This window comes from Idiotropiscis lumnitzeri, chromosome 1 (assembly GCF_059441095.1).
Source record: "Idiotropiscis lumnitzeri isolate Australia: NSW breed Sydney's pygmy pipehorse chromosome 1, RoL_Ilum_1.0, whole genome shotgun sequence".
NCBI classification, from domain to species: Eukaryota; Metazoa; Chordata; class Actinopteri; order Syngnathiformes; family Syngnathidae; genus Idiotropiscis; species Idiotropiscis lumnitzeri.
Genome location: NC_142391.1, coordinates 29,911,589 through 29,928,947, shown reverse-complemented (window position 1 = coordinate 29,928,947; position 17,359 = coordinate 29,911,589). Strand labels below are relative to the sequence as shown.

Below are 17,359 nucleotides of genomic sequence, written 5' to 3'. Positions count from 1 at the left end.
AGTGCAAATATTTAAATTCTATACTCGCGTTTAGGGACGATTACAGGGACGGACAAAACCCACTTCCGTCCTTGCTTAATCCGACCTTTTTGAAAAAGAAATTCTCACCTTCCGTACTCCGTTCTCAAAATGGCCGTGCGTCCGGGGCGGACTGCCCTACTCTGCTAATATGCACTGTATATTCATCAAAGTGTGGGGGAATGTGTTAAAATCCAATGAAAAATGTTTCTGCAGTTTTATTTGATCATGTACCGCTTGCTCAGGTCACCAAATAAGAATAAACAGGACAAACAAGATTTGTCTTTAGAGGCATTTAGTAGCTCTGGGAAATAAAGCCATCATTTACTGGTTATGGTTTCAGGCGCAGTCCAACAGCCAACCCGAAACATTACGCGCAAACCAAGATAGACTCACAGATCGTAATTGTGTTGATTAAAGTTTAACTGTTGTTGAGTGGAGTTAATTATAGTGAAAAGAAGGGTGGCTGGTTGATGGCTCACAGAGATTTCTGTGCCATCCTGTACGAGTCTTAAGTAATATGTAGCGTTGGGACTAGGCTGGAATGACGTAATATAACGAGATACATTTTATTTTTTTGTAATATTTCAGTTAGTGAGACTTGTAACACATTACAAATTCATGACCAGAACACATATTAGATCACATAATTTAAACAAAAGACCAATTTATTTGTGAGTTAAGCTATTTACTTAGCCAATTAGCACAATGGGAATTTCTTGAATCACCAAGAACGGAATTCAGCGAAATTTAATGTATTGCAGTCTACTTCTCTTTCGAGCATTTCATTTGATTTTTACACAATTGTCTGTAATTTTCACTGTCATGGTTTCATAAAATAAAATGCAAACCATGTACTCAAAAAACAAACAGGAAAAAAATACAGTTAAAAAGCAGCGAATAATTTGCGAAGATATAAGAATGATTGTGCTTTTTAGATGTTATCTTCATGAATTTTATGCCATCGAGTGCAGTACGTAAAACAGAGGTCTTCTGATCGGCTGTTTGCAATCATTACGCAAATTATCTGCCTCCAAGTGAAAGACGTCCGGTGGCCGATGACGTCATGCTACGGCAATCTCCAATCGGACAAACAACAATACGGCCCATTAAAGTAGAGTCTGATACGGTCATTTATTATTTCTTTTTTGGGGGACTTCAATTCACCTTTAACTTTTGTCTCCATGTAGTAAAAAGAATTCCACCTAACTGAACTTAAGAGTAACTAAAACCTGAGTAACTCTACAGTTAGTACTCTACAAAGGCAGTATTATTGTTCATAAATGTATCGCTATACAAATTCATGACCATTTACCAAAACCATTGACTTCCACATGCAAGTAACTAGCAATATGTATATATTACATTTTGGAAGTAACTTGCCCAACACTGGTTACATGAGACTGAATACCCGGCATAAACTCTAATCACTCTCTGTGGTTGATCACCGTTGCTTATTCAGAGTGAGACTGCTACAGGCAAATGGTGCTGCAGAATTAGCTTCCATTTAATTGTATTAAAAAGGGAAAGAGAGTCTGGCCGACAAAACTGAGTCACATGGCTAGGATGTGATATTGTGGCCAAATGGGAACCATGTGGCTGCCACACAATCTTTAATTATGGGCAAACTCCTCTGACAGGCCCTTGTGAGGCCGAGTTGATTCTCTACGGCAGCCAGACAAGAGCATACTTGACGATAGTTGAGCATTTGTAAAGTACTTGACTGACAGATGGAATCAATATAATTACAGAATTTTCCGGGACATAGGGCGCTCTTTAAATTCCCGAATCTTCCCCAAAACAAACAAAGCGCCTTGTAAAGCGGCGTGCCCATTATATGGACTAAGCATCACTCGCGACCATCAACCCTTTTACTCATTGGGCTGTTCGGAGTCCATGTTAGCACACCCTGCTGGACAAAGTCTGAGTCATCTATGCTTCTAATTGACCGTGACTTATACAATATGTGACTATTGTGTTTGGGTGATGGTGTAGGAGAAAGCAGAATAAAAAAGGGCAGTTGTCCACAATGTTGTAGTCTGTCTTATCATTTATGTTATTGCCAGCAAGAAACGTCCCAGGTTTAGACAACAGACAAAAAGCCCAAAGCACAACAGCACATCTCTCTAAACAGCCATATGATTGGCTGAGTCTGAGTGGCACCCAAGAAGCCATTGCTGTAATTGGCTAAGGCTGAGTGGCTCCCAAGAAGCCATTGCTATAATCTTTTTGTGTTATTTTTACTTCTGTTGGGTATATTGATGGCATGAGAGATACATGTTTTGTGTTAATCTTATTTCTTTGTTTCATTGTTTGCTTGTATGCTGAGTTTTTTTTTGGTTTTGATTTGAAACCGTGACTCTAAGGAGTGTGGTGACCAGTGAAGTCCCTCCCCTGACGTTGTCTAGTAGACTATTGCCAAGACACCTTTTATTGGTTAGGGTCATTGTTATTGGCAGTGATTCCTAATAGTTTCTTGACATCTGTCATTGACACGGGGTGATACCTTTGGCAGTGAATCCTTATGGGATTGAGTCCTGCTGAGCTGGCATCAGCTTGCATCAGATGAGCTAGCGCGAACGAGCTAGCGCAAGCAGCCGAGCTAGCGCGAGCAGCCGAGCTAGCGCGAGCAGCCGAGCTAGCTCAGCGCGAGCAGCCGAGCTAGCGCGTATGAGCTAGCGTGAGCAGCCGAGCTAGCGCCTTGTAATGCGGCGCACCTAGTATATGCATTAAAGACGGAAATAGCACCCTCAACTGGTGTTGCGCCCTTTGAGGCAGCGCGTCGTATGGCCGTAAAAATACGGTAGTCAACATGATAGAGGCTCCCTATGTCTCAAGACAAACTGTATTAAGAACAAAAAAAACAACCAGGCTCTCTATACCTTCCTCTTCAGTCGTTTGCTTATTCTCTCCCTTCACATTTAATTTGAGATTCAAAGAAAACCAAGCACAGAGACTGACGATTTACAAAACCAAGTGTGGCGTGTCTAGGCAATGAGAGTGATCTACATTACTACTTATCCATAAGCATGGCAGCCCAAATACCAGGGTGACGCTGGAGTCGGTGATTCTATAACTTGTCTGTCAAAAAAAAATAAACGTCAATAACATGCACGGTTAAACTTTCTCTAATCTCAGCATTATACTGGCAAACTCTCCTAAAATTGCCTAAATCCTTGGTCGAACAGATTGTGCAATTCTACCCTTTAGTCAAATTATTAATGAATAAAATATATTCAGTTATTGGGTCATTTATTTATTTTTTTTTTGCTTCAGATGTAAAATAAAAAGAGGACTGCAACCATTATCTTACGAAGGTGACAGTTCAGATTGTGGATGGATGGATGGATTTTTATCCAACTGAAATTACAAATGCCACGTTGCACTTCACTTTATGCGGCTTCAGTGTTTTGTGGATTTTTCCAACATATTCATTATTATTTAATAAAAAAAATGAAGAAGAAATAATATAGCCATACTGCGGAAAGACCCGTTATCAGTGTGCAAATCCCCCCAAAATAAAAACTACTACTACAACTACTACTACTACTAATAATAATAATAATAATAATTAAAAAAGGAAACTCTACTTTTCGGTTTTTCGCTTTTTGAGGGGAGGTTCCAGTCCAATTAAGTGAAACAAAAGTGCGAATACTGTATTACATTTCGCATTTTAGCAAGGATGCTTAGCTGCTTTGTATAACCTGAGAAATATGATTAAATAAATATCATCCGTACATCGATTTGAAGGTGCACACAAATGTAAATCACATAAATCACTTGTATACAGTGGAACCTCAGTTTTCGTACACCCTGGTTTTTGTAAGAACTGGTTTTGGATTTTTTTTTCATATACCACTCCTACACACGTAGCATTTTATTAAAACAAGACAATATGCTTTTTCGTTATACATTTAAAATCATATGAACAAAGTTGAGGTTAGAATGTTTGCTTGGCCCTTGTAAAGGGTTCAAGTTTCTCATGTGGCCCCTTTGCAAAATCAATTGCCCAACCCTGGCATCAACAGTTTAATAACTGAAATTATTAACACTTTTTCCCTCCAAACAATTCGGAAGACAACAAAATAAACTTGTTCCATCTTGACACTTGAGTGCTTTTGTTTTGTTTGTTTGTTTTACTTCTTATTCTGCATGTTTCAATATCGCAATGCATGTTTTTGTTCCTTATCCATTGTTTTGTGTAGGATGGATGTAAATGAGACGAGAGTGAACCAATTTCTCAGCCATCACATTAGCAGTATTCAAACAGGCGCACTTATTCCATCAGAAACCTCACAACGGCAAAACCTCTGGGATTTCCAGATTAATTTCTAAACTTCCTCTTCCATTACACAGTCTCCCCCCACACCACGCTGCTTGACATTCTCTGAATCATCAGCAGAAAAAAAGTTTTGTGGTTTGAAAGCAGTCAGAGATGAGGTAAGTGTGACATTGGCATTCTGCAGCGAGAGAATAAGATGTTGTCTCTGCGATCACAAGGCTGAAGCCTCAAGGGTTTGGAAATGGATCACAGGACCAATTCAATTACGTTTCTGGAAGTCATTTGAGTACACAAGATTTATCTTCAGTTACTAGCTGGCAACCATAAGAGTTTTTTTTTTTTTTAAACACGCCATACACTTGTTCCCAGAAGATGTATGTGATTGGATTCAATGGCATGGAAAGACACCCTCAGAATTAGAATGGCAAAATTTCAAGGCGATCTATTGACTCAACATACTAGGGGTGAAGAGAGCAGAGATCAATGGACAGATACATCCCTAAAAACTAATAATATCAAATACAACTAAGTTGACATCTCTGCTAGACTGAAATGATTAGGCAATATGTAATTCAATAATGTAGAGGGAGCGGGGGCATATTGGTATTTAAAGCAAACACAAAGTCGGAAAAGCAATGGGGCGACAGCATATGACAATGGCCCTAAAATGCTGTCTGTGTTTTTGTTGAATCTGTGCTCATAGCTTCTCCAGGCACTGTACTTAAAAGCACAAAGAAAAACATAGACATTCAGGGCCATTTTTACAAGCGGTTGTCATGTAAATATCCTGTCAGTTTATTAGGACAAGGCTCGTTGACGTGAGGGTCATATGCTTTGAAACCACCGTGAATGTCAGTGTGGGAAGATTTTGAGATAATTTTTGTGCTATTTTAGGGATCTGCGTGCGTTCCATTCAGTTGTCATGGAGCAGATTAAAGATTTGACAGCAAGCAGTGTATGGCTTTGCTAAAGCTGAAAACAACTTAAAGCATGCTGTAATATTAGGGCTCATTTATGATGCCATTCGCTATGAGCCCTATGGACATGAAAGGAAGGTTGTACGCGCTTCTAGGTTTGAGGTAGTTTGTTTTGGTTTTTGTTTTTTTTGATGAGTCAAATAAAGGATGTTTCTCAGAAAATAATTAGGCCATTGGAAAAGTAACTCAGTGACTGCCAGCAGTTTTCCGAGCACAGTTTCCCATGTTGTCAGTTCCTTTAGAACAGTTTGACTTATCTTTCAAGACCCATAGAGTAAAATCCATCCATCCATTATCTTAGGGTCACGGACGTGCCGGAGCCGATCTGAGCCGTCTTTATGCAGTAGGTGGGGTACACCTTGAACTGGTTGCCAGCCAATTGGAGCGCGCACATTGACAACCAACCAGTCTCCCTCACAATTTAGAAGGACTGGCAACAGAGGCTTCACTTAGTCCTCGGCACCTCCAGCATCATTTGATCCGCAGAACTGAGGCAGCACCGGGTGCGTAGGGGTGGAGGAGCTCAGAGAAGTACGCTGGGGCGAAGCCATTTAAAGGCCATTCTGGAGCAAAAGCTTGTTGTCTTTTCCTAACTGTACAACAACAACAAAACACTCATCAAAATACTCCTGCTTGCATTTTGTGAAAGCCATTGTTTGGTTGCTGTTTAAAATACATAATAATACGGCATGACTCAACATATGGGCATGTGTTCCTGTGTTCTACAAATAAAAGTAATACAATTATATAGCCTGAGAGCAGTGTTACTTCTTTCTAACAAGTAATCTCAATCCGTCTCTGCTTATGATCCTATAGTGAATATTCTCTCAAGTCGACAGCTCTCACCTTAGACTCCTAAACAGTCAACTTGAACGTCGACCATAATTATTTTTCTTCGCCTCCGTGTCCCTTCTCTGCCCATCTTATTCCTCACCCACACTATACCATGAGGCTACTTAACATCTTAACTGCAGTGATAAACAACAGACAACTCATTCCATTATCAATCAACATCACTCCAACCCCGCTTCAAGTCTCCCAGGCCTTGCAATTCTTCAGTGCGCTGGAGATCTGATTTATTTCACCTTTCAGTGACTGCACTAACTTATTCTCTCCTCAACACTTTCTCCCTCCACTAAATCTGTGCTGTGTCAGCATCTCTTTTCCTCCAACTAATGTGAAAAAAATACTTTCTCTGCACAGAAATACTGTGTGTCCCATTTGGTTCTCAGTTCAGGAAATGAAAATTGTTTTATAATACCCTTTAAACTGCTCCTGCCACCAAGGACGGTATAATACATTTTGTGGCATTTTACAAACCAGGATGGCCGTAAGAGAAGATTAATTAGACTGAGAAAAAGAAAAACACGCCTGTTCTTTGTTTCCCTTCCCAATTGTTTGACCGGACTCTCAGCTGGAGCTGCTATCGAGCAGCTTTTTGGAACAAAGGAGTTAAATTTGGACTGTCTGTGACGTCTTTTCCTGCAACGCCAGGAGTTGGCAAATAGTCCCAAATGTTCCCACATAGTGGCAAAGGAGTAGCAAATAGTTTGATTGAATTTATCTTCTCAATACTGTCCCAAATAGTCGCTAAAAGATGCTATATGTATTTCGCAAACACTTTCCTAAACATTCTAATCATTCTAAGCACAGCTAAATCCCGCTGAATGGCGCTAAGGACAGAGGTGATCCCAATTTCAATCAACATTCATCAGAAAAGTTGGCGAATCCAACATTCGCTACCTCCGCAAGCATTCACCGCTCAATGAGTCTGGAATGGAATGCTTCTATGCTAATATCAGAGATTTTGGATGTAGACCAATTTTTCAACTGATATCGGAACAGTATCTGACATCATTATCGGATCAGGACACTCCTATTGTATATACTCCATATAATTGATCAATTTGGGAAAGTTTGCTCGGAATCCTGAACAGAGCAACACTTGTACTCGAATCAAATGAATAAATGAAAAAATTGAATGAAAAGCAAACAACCAAATCAAGCAACAGAGAAGCTACTTTGTAAATTTATGGGTACTAAGTTGCAGTACATCCGCCATAATAGCTGCTAAACATGAAAAAATATATATGTCAGAACCAATAGTCTTAGATGATGAACAAACAACAACCGTGGGCTGACCATGCCTGCTACTGAGTATGGTTAAATCATTATTGGGTTGAGAAATGCCAAAAACAATTATCTATTTAAAATGTGAAGGAAAGTGGTTCTGGCCTCCGGCCACTGCCGTTAAAGAATTGAATTAAGTAAAACTTCTGATATTACATTTCTTAGCCAATTTCATCCCAGCCGTACAGTGGGAAAACAAAAAGAAAAGAAACGGTGGTAATGGTGGTAATTGGGAAAACTGTCGTATGTTATCTCACTGGTGATTTTCTGCTTCAGGTAGCTCATGACGGACGGCACGGTGGACGACTGGTTAGCACGATGGCCTCACAGTGCAGAGGTCGTGGGATCGATTCTTTCCTATGTAGAGTTTATATGTTCTCCCTGTGCCTGCGTGGGTTTCCTCCAGGTACTCCGGTCTCCTCCCACATTCCAAAAACATGCATGGTAGGTTGATTGGACACTCTAAATTGCCCCCAGGTGTGATTAGGTGTGATAAAACTGATTTCCCGATCAAATTTAAAATCCCTGTCCATTTTAAAACCGAAGTTTGAGACTGTTGGCTTAAGATAAGATGCCAAGGGGGCTGAGGTCAAAGTTTGAAAATAGAAGGGCAACTGGGACCGAACACCATAACTTTTGTCTTCTTTTTGTTGAAATTCAAGAAATTAAGTGACATCCAGATTTTGATTTCCTCTAGACAGGACAGAAGTGGTTGCTTAGCGGGACATAGATCTCACTGTCATTCGCATAGCACTGGAAGGAAATTCCATGTTTTCCGAAGATGGAACCTAGGTGCAACAAGTATAAGTAAAACAGCAAGGACCCCAAAACGGAACCTTGAGGAACACTATACGAAAAAGATTTATATCACATAACCCTGGCAGTTGAACTGCCGAGTGTAGACTTTACCAACTGTAGGTCTCGTGAGGGAGGCTGAGCATTCAATCCCCCATTCTAGCTAAGCGCTTTTCAGTCAAATAAAGAGGTAGACCAATAGGGCATCAACCTTGAATATAGTGTACCCCAGATGAAAGACAATTAGCCTAGACTTTAACAATAAAAGTAGTTATTAACAAATAGAAATCACAATCTCCACAAAACATCACATTAACAATGACATGGATGAAGGACAAGTCCAATAAATGTGTTCATTTTCTCCCATGTTACGCAATTTCATGGGTGCAGCATTTTCTAACACATATTACTCGAAAAAATATTCGAGCAAGTAGGGGGCTGATACACAATTGAAGATAAAATCTCACAATCACTGTAAATCCAACTGAATTCTGAGCAATACGATTATTTTTGCGAGGCATTCAGTTCACGCCGACAAAAATAGAAATGACATTTGTGAGCCACACCTCCCCCAACAACACGTCTGTGATTCAGAACTTCAAGAAAGATTTTATTGATTCGGATGTTTTAGTGGCCTGTGAATAAGCAGAGGTCCTTGTCAGTGATAAAGGCGATATGGTATCTGATATAAACGGGTGACAAGAGAGTCATTTTTACAGCTTTCCAGGGCTCCTTCAGCCTCAGAACCCGACTGGCAGAAGTAAGAGCCGATGACACAGCCATATGGAATGGTACTCTTTGATTGTACACTGCAAAAACAGAGTAATAGTTGCAACCTTTTTATGGCAACATTTGTCAACCGAAGAAAATAGTTCTTTAGGTCGGCTAGTAGTTGTTTAGGTGGTTTATTTGATTTCAAATAGATACTTATGTTCACGCACTCCGAGGTATTCTATGATGCTGCTGAACCTCCTTTATGTTCAGATTTCCAAGTCCAAAGTGTCAACAAAATCTTCATTAATTTCAAATGGATGTTTTTTTTTCCTCATGTTCTCCTTTTCTTGCTATTGTGCTCCTTACAAGAAAAAAAGTATAGAGAAAAGTGTCACAAGGACCCAAAAGGAAATTCTAAACACCCACACAGAATACATCTCGTGAAGCTGGCTGAAATGATGTCTTTTGAGGAGCAGTGAGGTGATGGCTCACCTGATATGCGCAGACATTATCACAGTAAATTGTCCAAATTCTGATTCAAGCGTAACTTTCCAGGGGGGCGGGGGGGTTTTACAAATTTTAAAAACTTTTTTTTTTTTAATAAGGCCGGAACCAGACCAAGAATGCGGCCGGAGGGCGGGGGACAGACCGGAAAAAAGGGTCAAGTGCCCAGCACTGAAAGTGTCCATTCAGTTTGTATCACAGACTGAGCAACTGTGAGAAATGAAAGAAAAGATTCCCCAGTGGCATCATATTTAATTCCATGAAAATAATGAACTACGCTTCCCAAGCACCAAATCAGATAAACAATTCAACTTCAGAAAGTGTTCACATTTAAATTTATAAGGGGAAATGCAAAGTCATTCTCGCAAATACAGTCCAGCTTGAGAATTGTAAGAGAGGGCGATGCTGAGCTGCACCCCACCACCCGCCCCGCCGCAAAATAGAAACAAAGAGCGAGAGAAGAGCAACAAACTGATAAAAGAGTGGCAATCGACTCGAACAGCTAAATTGAAAACACAAATAGCACAACAGTGGCAAAGACATTACGTAGATATCACTTAAGTGTTAATTTGTTTGAGACCAGTACTCACTTATGTACAATTAAAAAAAGCAGAGTCCTGCAGGACTACGGGACCAAATGAATACTCCACAAGCCTCTCCAAATGCTGCAGATGTGACGGCACCACAGCCACTACAATGTGGAGTGGGGAAAAAAACAAAACAAAAGCAAATGAACAAACAAAGCACAAATGACATGGACACACACAAGGCCACAAGTGTGCGAGTGAATTTGCGTCAGCAAGCCCTTGAAATTCAGCTACTTTTATGCGTGTGGAAGGAAGGTCACAGGTTACATATACCTGTGCTATACATAAACATGAGGACAAAGTCGGCCACTATAGAAGTAATCACAAATGGTTAAAAGAATATAGTTCTACTACAACCTATTACATTTACTCGACTTATTTCATTTCACATGTTAAAATGCACTCTAATCCAGTGAGAATGACCAATATGAATCCTATTATTATATCGGTATACAGTGAACCCTCGCTACTTCGCGGTTCACCTTTCGCGGGTTCAGTGCTTCGCGGGTCTAAAAAATATTCGGGGGCATTGTAGTTTCGCCGAGCGGCACGACGGGGCGCTGGAGCGGTTAGACGGCCGGCGTGCGCCGAAGAAGAACGTGGGCGAAGAGGAGAGTGGACAAAGAAGAGCACGTTCCCCCGGACACGATCGGTGGCGACGTTTCGCGCGGTTCGGACCGTACCAGAGCTCCGGCCGGCGTGCGTGGCAGTTAAGCCGTAGAGGAGCACCTTCCCCGGGCACGGGCGGTGCCAAGCGGCCCCTAAGTTTAACCGAATGGAAGCTCCGGAGGAGGAGGGCATGCTCGCGTCACAGTAAGCCGAAGAGGAGCACCTTCCCCGGGCACGAGCGGTGCCAAGCGGCCCCTAAGTGTAACCGAATGGAAGCTCCGGAGGAGGAGGGCGGGCGTGTGTCACAGTTAAGCCGAATCGGAGCACCTCTTCCGCCCGGGCACGAGCGGAGCGCGAGGCTGTCAGTTATGAATGAATAAATGAATAAATAAATAAAGAATGCCACCTTTCATTTCACAGGGCACACCGGACGGCGTACCAGCAGGTAAAAGTCGGAGTAATTAAATAAATACAAAAAGAATGGCTGGGGAATAAAAAAATAATACGTTTTAATAATAATTTGGGTTTTTTGTTATAACATGAATTTCACTCTCTCTCTCTCTCTCTCTCTCTCTCTCTACCCGTATATATATATATATATATATATATTTATATTTATATATTTATTATATATATTGTATATTTTTTTTAAGCATTTTTGAAGGTGCGCCGCTACTTCGCGGATTTTCAGTTTTCGCGGGTGGTCTCGGTCCCCATTAACCGCGATAACCGAGGGTTCACTGTACATCTGAAATCACTAGATGTTGCCATGCCGTGTTGAAATATTCATATATAAACAGAAAGAAACGGTGAAACAAGTAAAACCAGAGATGCTAATGTACAGGCACGTTGTTTATATTCTCAGCAGATGTCCCACTACATTAGCGAAACCCAATCCCAATTACCAGATTTTAAAATGGAACATAAAGGAAGCACACTAAATCATAGCACCTGTCACTGCTTAAAAAAAATGCAACTACATTCTTGGGCCAGCAAGACAATTCTCTTAAGAGCACTTGCACATAGGAAACCAGACGCAATCATCACCAGACATCACAAATTGCTGCTTCGGAACCCTTGACACACAACCCTTATGAAGTACACCACTGTTGTATACACTCAAACGGCACTTTATAAGGTACACCTTGTTAGCTATTGAGTTGGATCCGCGTTCACCTTCAAAATTGCTTTTATACTTTATCATTGCTGAAGTCAAATGTTTTGGAATATTGGACCAGCGTGACATGATGGTAGTCATAGTAAATGCAAGATTTGGAGACTGCACATTTACGACCATAACTCAAAGGTGCTTATTTGGATTGAAATCTGGGGCCTGTGGGGGCCGTTTCAGTCTTGTGACCTCATTGTTATGTTCAAGGGAGCAGTTTGAGGTGATTAAAGCTTTGCAACATGATGCGTTTCCTGCAAGGGGGCAGACATCAGAAGATAGATCAGAAAGAACATTGTGGAAATAAAGGTAAGCAATAATACTCAGTGTGGCTGTTCTTCTTACTGGCCATTAGATTTAAAAAAATAAAATAAAATTTAAAAAAAGCAGATGCATATATTCATCAAAACGCTGAATATTGGCGCCGATAATAGACCCATCGATAACCGGTTGAACCGCAGTAAAAAGACTAAGGCTGACTTCCATTTTTTTAATTCACTCCAGCAAAAAAAAAAAAAACTAAAAATGAATTGAAGATTTTAGCTTTATAATCCATCCATTCATTATCTGTACTGCTTTTCCTACCTTCTATGGATTATTACATCATTCACAAAGTGAAAAAACTCACAAAGGTGGGCCAAAACTCGTGCTGAGGTGCACATGCAGAGTAACAGGGCAAGATGGGTCAACCTGATTCCAGAGCGTAGGGGAAACATTTATTTGACAGATGAGTAAATTGACTTATGAGCTTGGTGACGAAACAAATTGAATTAATAAATCCAGGCACTAGGGTTGAGCGATTGGTCAATATCAATACGTATCATGATAGACAATATCATAGATCAAAATAAAATGACTTTGCTAAAATGTTTGATAGAACAAAAAAAAATCACGGAGAAAACTCCAGCAGTGTGTGTGTTCAAACCAGAGACTACAGTGTGGCGTTAGATTTATGCTACTATTACAAGCACAGAAAAGGACATTTTTAGCACAAAAAGCATATTTTGAGCACAGCCGATTCTGGACACAAAGAAGTAGATAAACCAATGAAGAAGAAATGCGCGCATGCAAATAAATAAAAGGTCAACTCTTGCAATAATATTACATTGTGCATTCTAACCAATTAGCCTGCTAAAAACGATAAAGTACTCCTAAGATGCAAGAGGAGCAACTTTTCACATTTTTCATGACATATCTCCTTTTAATAGCTATATTTTAATTTGCACTTTAATCAATTGAGTGTTTTTTAGTTTTATCGGGTCTTTACAATGAATAGTTAAAAAAAGGGGGGGGGGCAAATAAAAAAAATTCAATAATTATCAATATCAACTAATGTGAAATTGAGATTACTTTTCAGCCATAATGCGCAGCCCTATGAGGTATCACTGTTTAGGAGGATGGATTGACAAAAAGAGGAATCTAAAGACAGACCATGTTGCTGCAACATCAACTTGAGCCTGAGGCAAGATATACTTTAGACAGAGGACATCTGGGATAACAAAGAAAGGAAGAAAAACTCCCATGGTAGAGACTGTGCTATTGCTAAGGTCCTTTACAACACATTCAACTACATCTCCAGTCCTAAAACTAGGACCCTATGAGCGACCCCGAAGGCAGCGGAGCCCCTTGTACATTTACGAGTGAAGACAGCAAAGCAGACTATTGTGCCAATAAACACATAATGTCACAGCAGCTAGAGGCCCAGGGTCATTCCTACCTTATTCTCAAGCAGGGAAGGGATTCTTCCAGTGGATACAGTCAGAACTGTTGCAAAAGAAACAAAAACATGTTAACAGCAAGAAATTAAGGAGGAATTCACAAATCCAAATTGAATGACAAAATTGCAAAGGCACTCAAGAGAGTACAAAAATTAACCAATGCTAAAGAATTTAAAGTATTTCTGTCTGACATGCAGAGTAATTTTTCCTGTTGGTGGCGTTAATGCATGAGATCACTTCTTTTGACTTAAAGCTGTTTGCACGCCAGTGGGTGAGTATAAAAAGTTATGACAAGCATCAGTTTTTTTCCATGTTAATATGAACTATATATGGAACCAAACCCGCTACCATGTACTGAATAAGTGTCAGCACATTGATGAGACGAGAAGGGGAGAAGGAAAGATAAGAATGAAGTCTTCAAGCCATGATTAGGTATTCACCACGAGACAAGTCAAATCAGAGGTAATGGAGAAGACATCAGTGGAACGGGCAAAGACAAATGAGGGGATCGGGAGGGGATGAGATGGCATGTAGGGGAAAAAACGGACTAACGGCTCATTTGGCTACACTGAACAATAACTAATAACTAACTATACTACTAGCAAATGCTAGTGTTGTCAGGCCAAGTTGAATATAACGGAGGACACTGGCAGAGCGCTGAATAGCAATATTCTGCTAATAATTGACATCCCTCACCAAAAAGGATATATAGTTGCAAATATATTTTTAAAAAAACTTACAATTTTACTATATCCACTTATGACTCAACCAGTTGGTCCTCCGTTTCTGTGTTGCTGTTGCCCGTCACCCAAAATCTTTTTGCGTATTTCTTCCTCAGTCAGTTCAGACGTCCTGGGAGTTGACCACAAACAAGATTGTTGACGCTAACTCGGCTTGACTCTTAATACGCTGCACACCACAACAAGTTCCCTGAATCTAAATTCTTTTTAGTTTTTTAATCAAGCAAGCGTATGGTATTTCTTCCACATCGAATTAAAAGTAAAGCCACCATTTTGAGTAAAACCAAAACGGAACATCCATGTATTTAGTATCAAAGAACAGATGCACAGAAAAGAAAAAATGGGAAAGAATGCATATCAAAGAACTATTTTCATGTTGTCCAACAAGCTGCAATGGCACTAATAAGCACCGCAATAACAATAATAACCTTCCTGATAGTAGTTGTTCATTAATTCAGACGTTAAGTACCCTTCAACCTTTTCTGTAATGAACGCTTGTTCAGTGTGGCCGTGACGGTTGTCCTTTTTTTTTTTTCTGCAAGGATTAGCCATTCTGTACACCCTACTTGATATGACACTTTCCGGTATCTATCCATTACGTGCATTAATTACTTTTGCGGCAGCTGCAGTGAATGATACAATGATGAGTTGATGCTTGGATTTGTGCTTCACTCAAAAAAGGTTTCTGAGGTCAGGTGAAGAACAAAAAAAAATAATTAATTAATCACTGACAATTTTGAGTGTTACCTTGTGTGATTTTCGTAGCTCTACAAAATGTTATTAAGTAAAAGACTGTCACCTTTTGATAAAATGAATACAATCAATTTTGTCTATAAAAAGCATCATATTGATGAGCAGTGGCGTGGATGGCATTGGGAAATCTGTGAGATTCTCGAAAAGGCCGGTCCATTTCGGGGCCGTTGAAAATTCCTCCCTAATTGATGATTTCGGCTTTGATGACCATATGTGATTTGATTAGGTAAAGTTTTATCTTGAAGTTGGCCTTCTCACTGTGCTGGCACCTTGTTACTGTCATGCATAGCTCGGACAATTGTTGCTGCAGTTGGCTTGACTTCTTTCCAACTGTATATGCATAAATGCACACAGGAATAGGCTGTAACTCAAACAGGAAAAACATCTAGCACTTTTTTATCCGAGGTACTCGAATTACCCAGACTCGTTTGATCACTACAACTGACCGTGTTTTTGTTCATTCGACTCTTAATTTGTTTTTCTAGGCATGTCACCTAATATAGAAATCATGTGCTGTACAGCAATAATTCATTATTTTTACCTTATATGCTGTATTTTACTGCATTTCATCTTTTAGTTTTCTTTTGAAAATTTCAATTTGATATTCATTGTAATTTTGTTATTTTTGTTGTGCTGAGATGTACCTATTTTTTCACATAGTGACTGGTATTACTTGATAAGCTTATTAATTCAAAATAATGAACATCATTGTTATATGTCTTGTGTTTACCAACCATTTGAGATAAGTCATTCAAAAATAGAATAGATTAAGAAAATAATTTAAGTTTAAAAGTAAGGAGGGAAGTCACATCTGTAATGGCGACCCCCTTTGACTTTACATGGCTCGAAATTGTATCGTTCAATTTTCACTGCTTTTCAGCATTCGAAAAAGTTCTTAATTCAGTATTTGGCGAAGGAAAACGACATCACTGGAGTCGTCTTTCAAAGACCTGTCAGCTAAAGCTGTTTTCCTGTGAATTAATTAATCTTTGAAATTTTACGCACGAACAAGAATATGACAAACCCCGATTTACGTACATTACGTACCGCCGAAACTCAGCGGTAAACCAAGGACCACTTTCAATTAACGTTTGTAATTATGCACAAGAACCCCATTTATTGCCTCTTATGAAAGCCCAACTACCTTACTCGTCAAAGTTACCTAAATGTAAAATCATTTATATTAGCATACACGTAAAAACATTCAAATTGTTAAGTTACTGGCCAGCTATGCTATTGATGGCTAACGCTCCAGGCCAGCCCAGGGATATTAAATCCTCGCCGAAAAACGTATACGTACCAAGTAAATAAACGGCCTTTCGCCGAATATCACTTTATTGGGGTTGGTGATGTGTTGCAGGCGTCATATGCAGAAAACTCGAACGTGGTCGCTGTACTGCTACCGTGAAACGTTTCCACTCGCTAATGCCCCCCTCTTGTGCCAGCTGGCGTGGTAAATCCGTAGTGTAGCATTGGTACTCGACCGCCCCCCCAGCAATCCCCCCCCCCCCGAAAAAAAAAAGCTAGACCAAGGTCACTGAAAAGGGCTTGAAAATGTCATTTATTAAGGTGGTAATTTTCCGAAATTGGTCATTAATGACAGTTTTGTTTTAATCTCAATAGAAAGATTTTAAGTTTTTAAGAAAGGCATACCACTGTTTCCTTAAAGGGGCAGTGCGTAGAATATTTTGTGTTTTCCAAGTTCATTCTTTTAAAAAAACAAAAAACTAATTGTTCGTTAAACTCAAAAAAGGAAAAGATTGAGGGCTAACCAGTTTGTAACAAGTGCAGTAAATGCCATAGGGATTAAAAGGTGGCCTATTTTCAAGTAAATAAATAGTAATGATGCAATAGCAAATTAATAATTTTAGAGGTAAAAAAAGTAGTAAAGTTATAAGAATGAAATCATAATTATTCAAGAACTGTGATTGGCTGGAAAGCAGTCCAGGGTGGACCCTGCCTCTTGCCCAAAGTCAGATGGGATAAGCTCCAGCAACCCCACGACCCTTGTGAGGAACATCGGAACAGATAATGGATGGATATTAAAGTCAAAACTTAACAAGGCGAGAAAGTTGTATTCTCACAAGAAAATTTCTAAAATACTCTTTTCTCTTACTATTGGGAACCTGCAACTGTTATGAAATGCACTATATAAATAAAGTTTTATTGAATTGTATTCAGTTCAAATAAAGAATACGACTTCATTCCTGAAATAATGTGTGTTTTGTTCCAAAAATAAAGAAGTAAAGAAACTGCCTGATTCATGCAGGAGTGTCAGATGATATGTCATAATCCTAACAGGGTTTTTGATCGGCCCAAAAATAAAGTAGGGAGGCGTGTGAGGAGGTATGCATTTCTTTTAAA

At 39.7% G+C, this 17,359-nt stretch overlaps 1 protein-coding gene across 3 annotated transcripts in view; it reads right to left on the bottom strand.

Annotated features, from left to right (window-relative positions):
- gpat2 (glycerol-3-phosphate acyltransferase 2, mitochondrial) overlaps window positions 1-16,418 on the bottom strand; it is an 81,994-nt gene extending 65,576 nt beyond the window's left edge. For 2 of the 3 annotated variants that reach the window (XM_088305330.1, XM_088305345.1), the window contains exons 1-2: window positions 16,296-16,418; window positions 13,502-13,548 (exon numbers count right to left, since the gene is read on the bottom strand). The gene's annotated coding sequence lies outside the window, so the exon portion shown is untranslated. Of the gene's footprint in view, window positions 1-10,010; window positions 10,091-13,501; window positions 13,549-16,295 lie in introns of those variants that run through there. The other variant, XM_088305354.1, reaches the window with a different exon arrangement.
- Window positions 16,419-17,359: the final 941 nt, after the last annotated feature.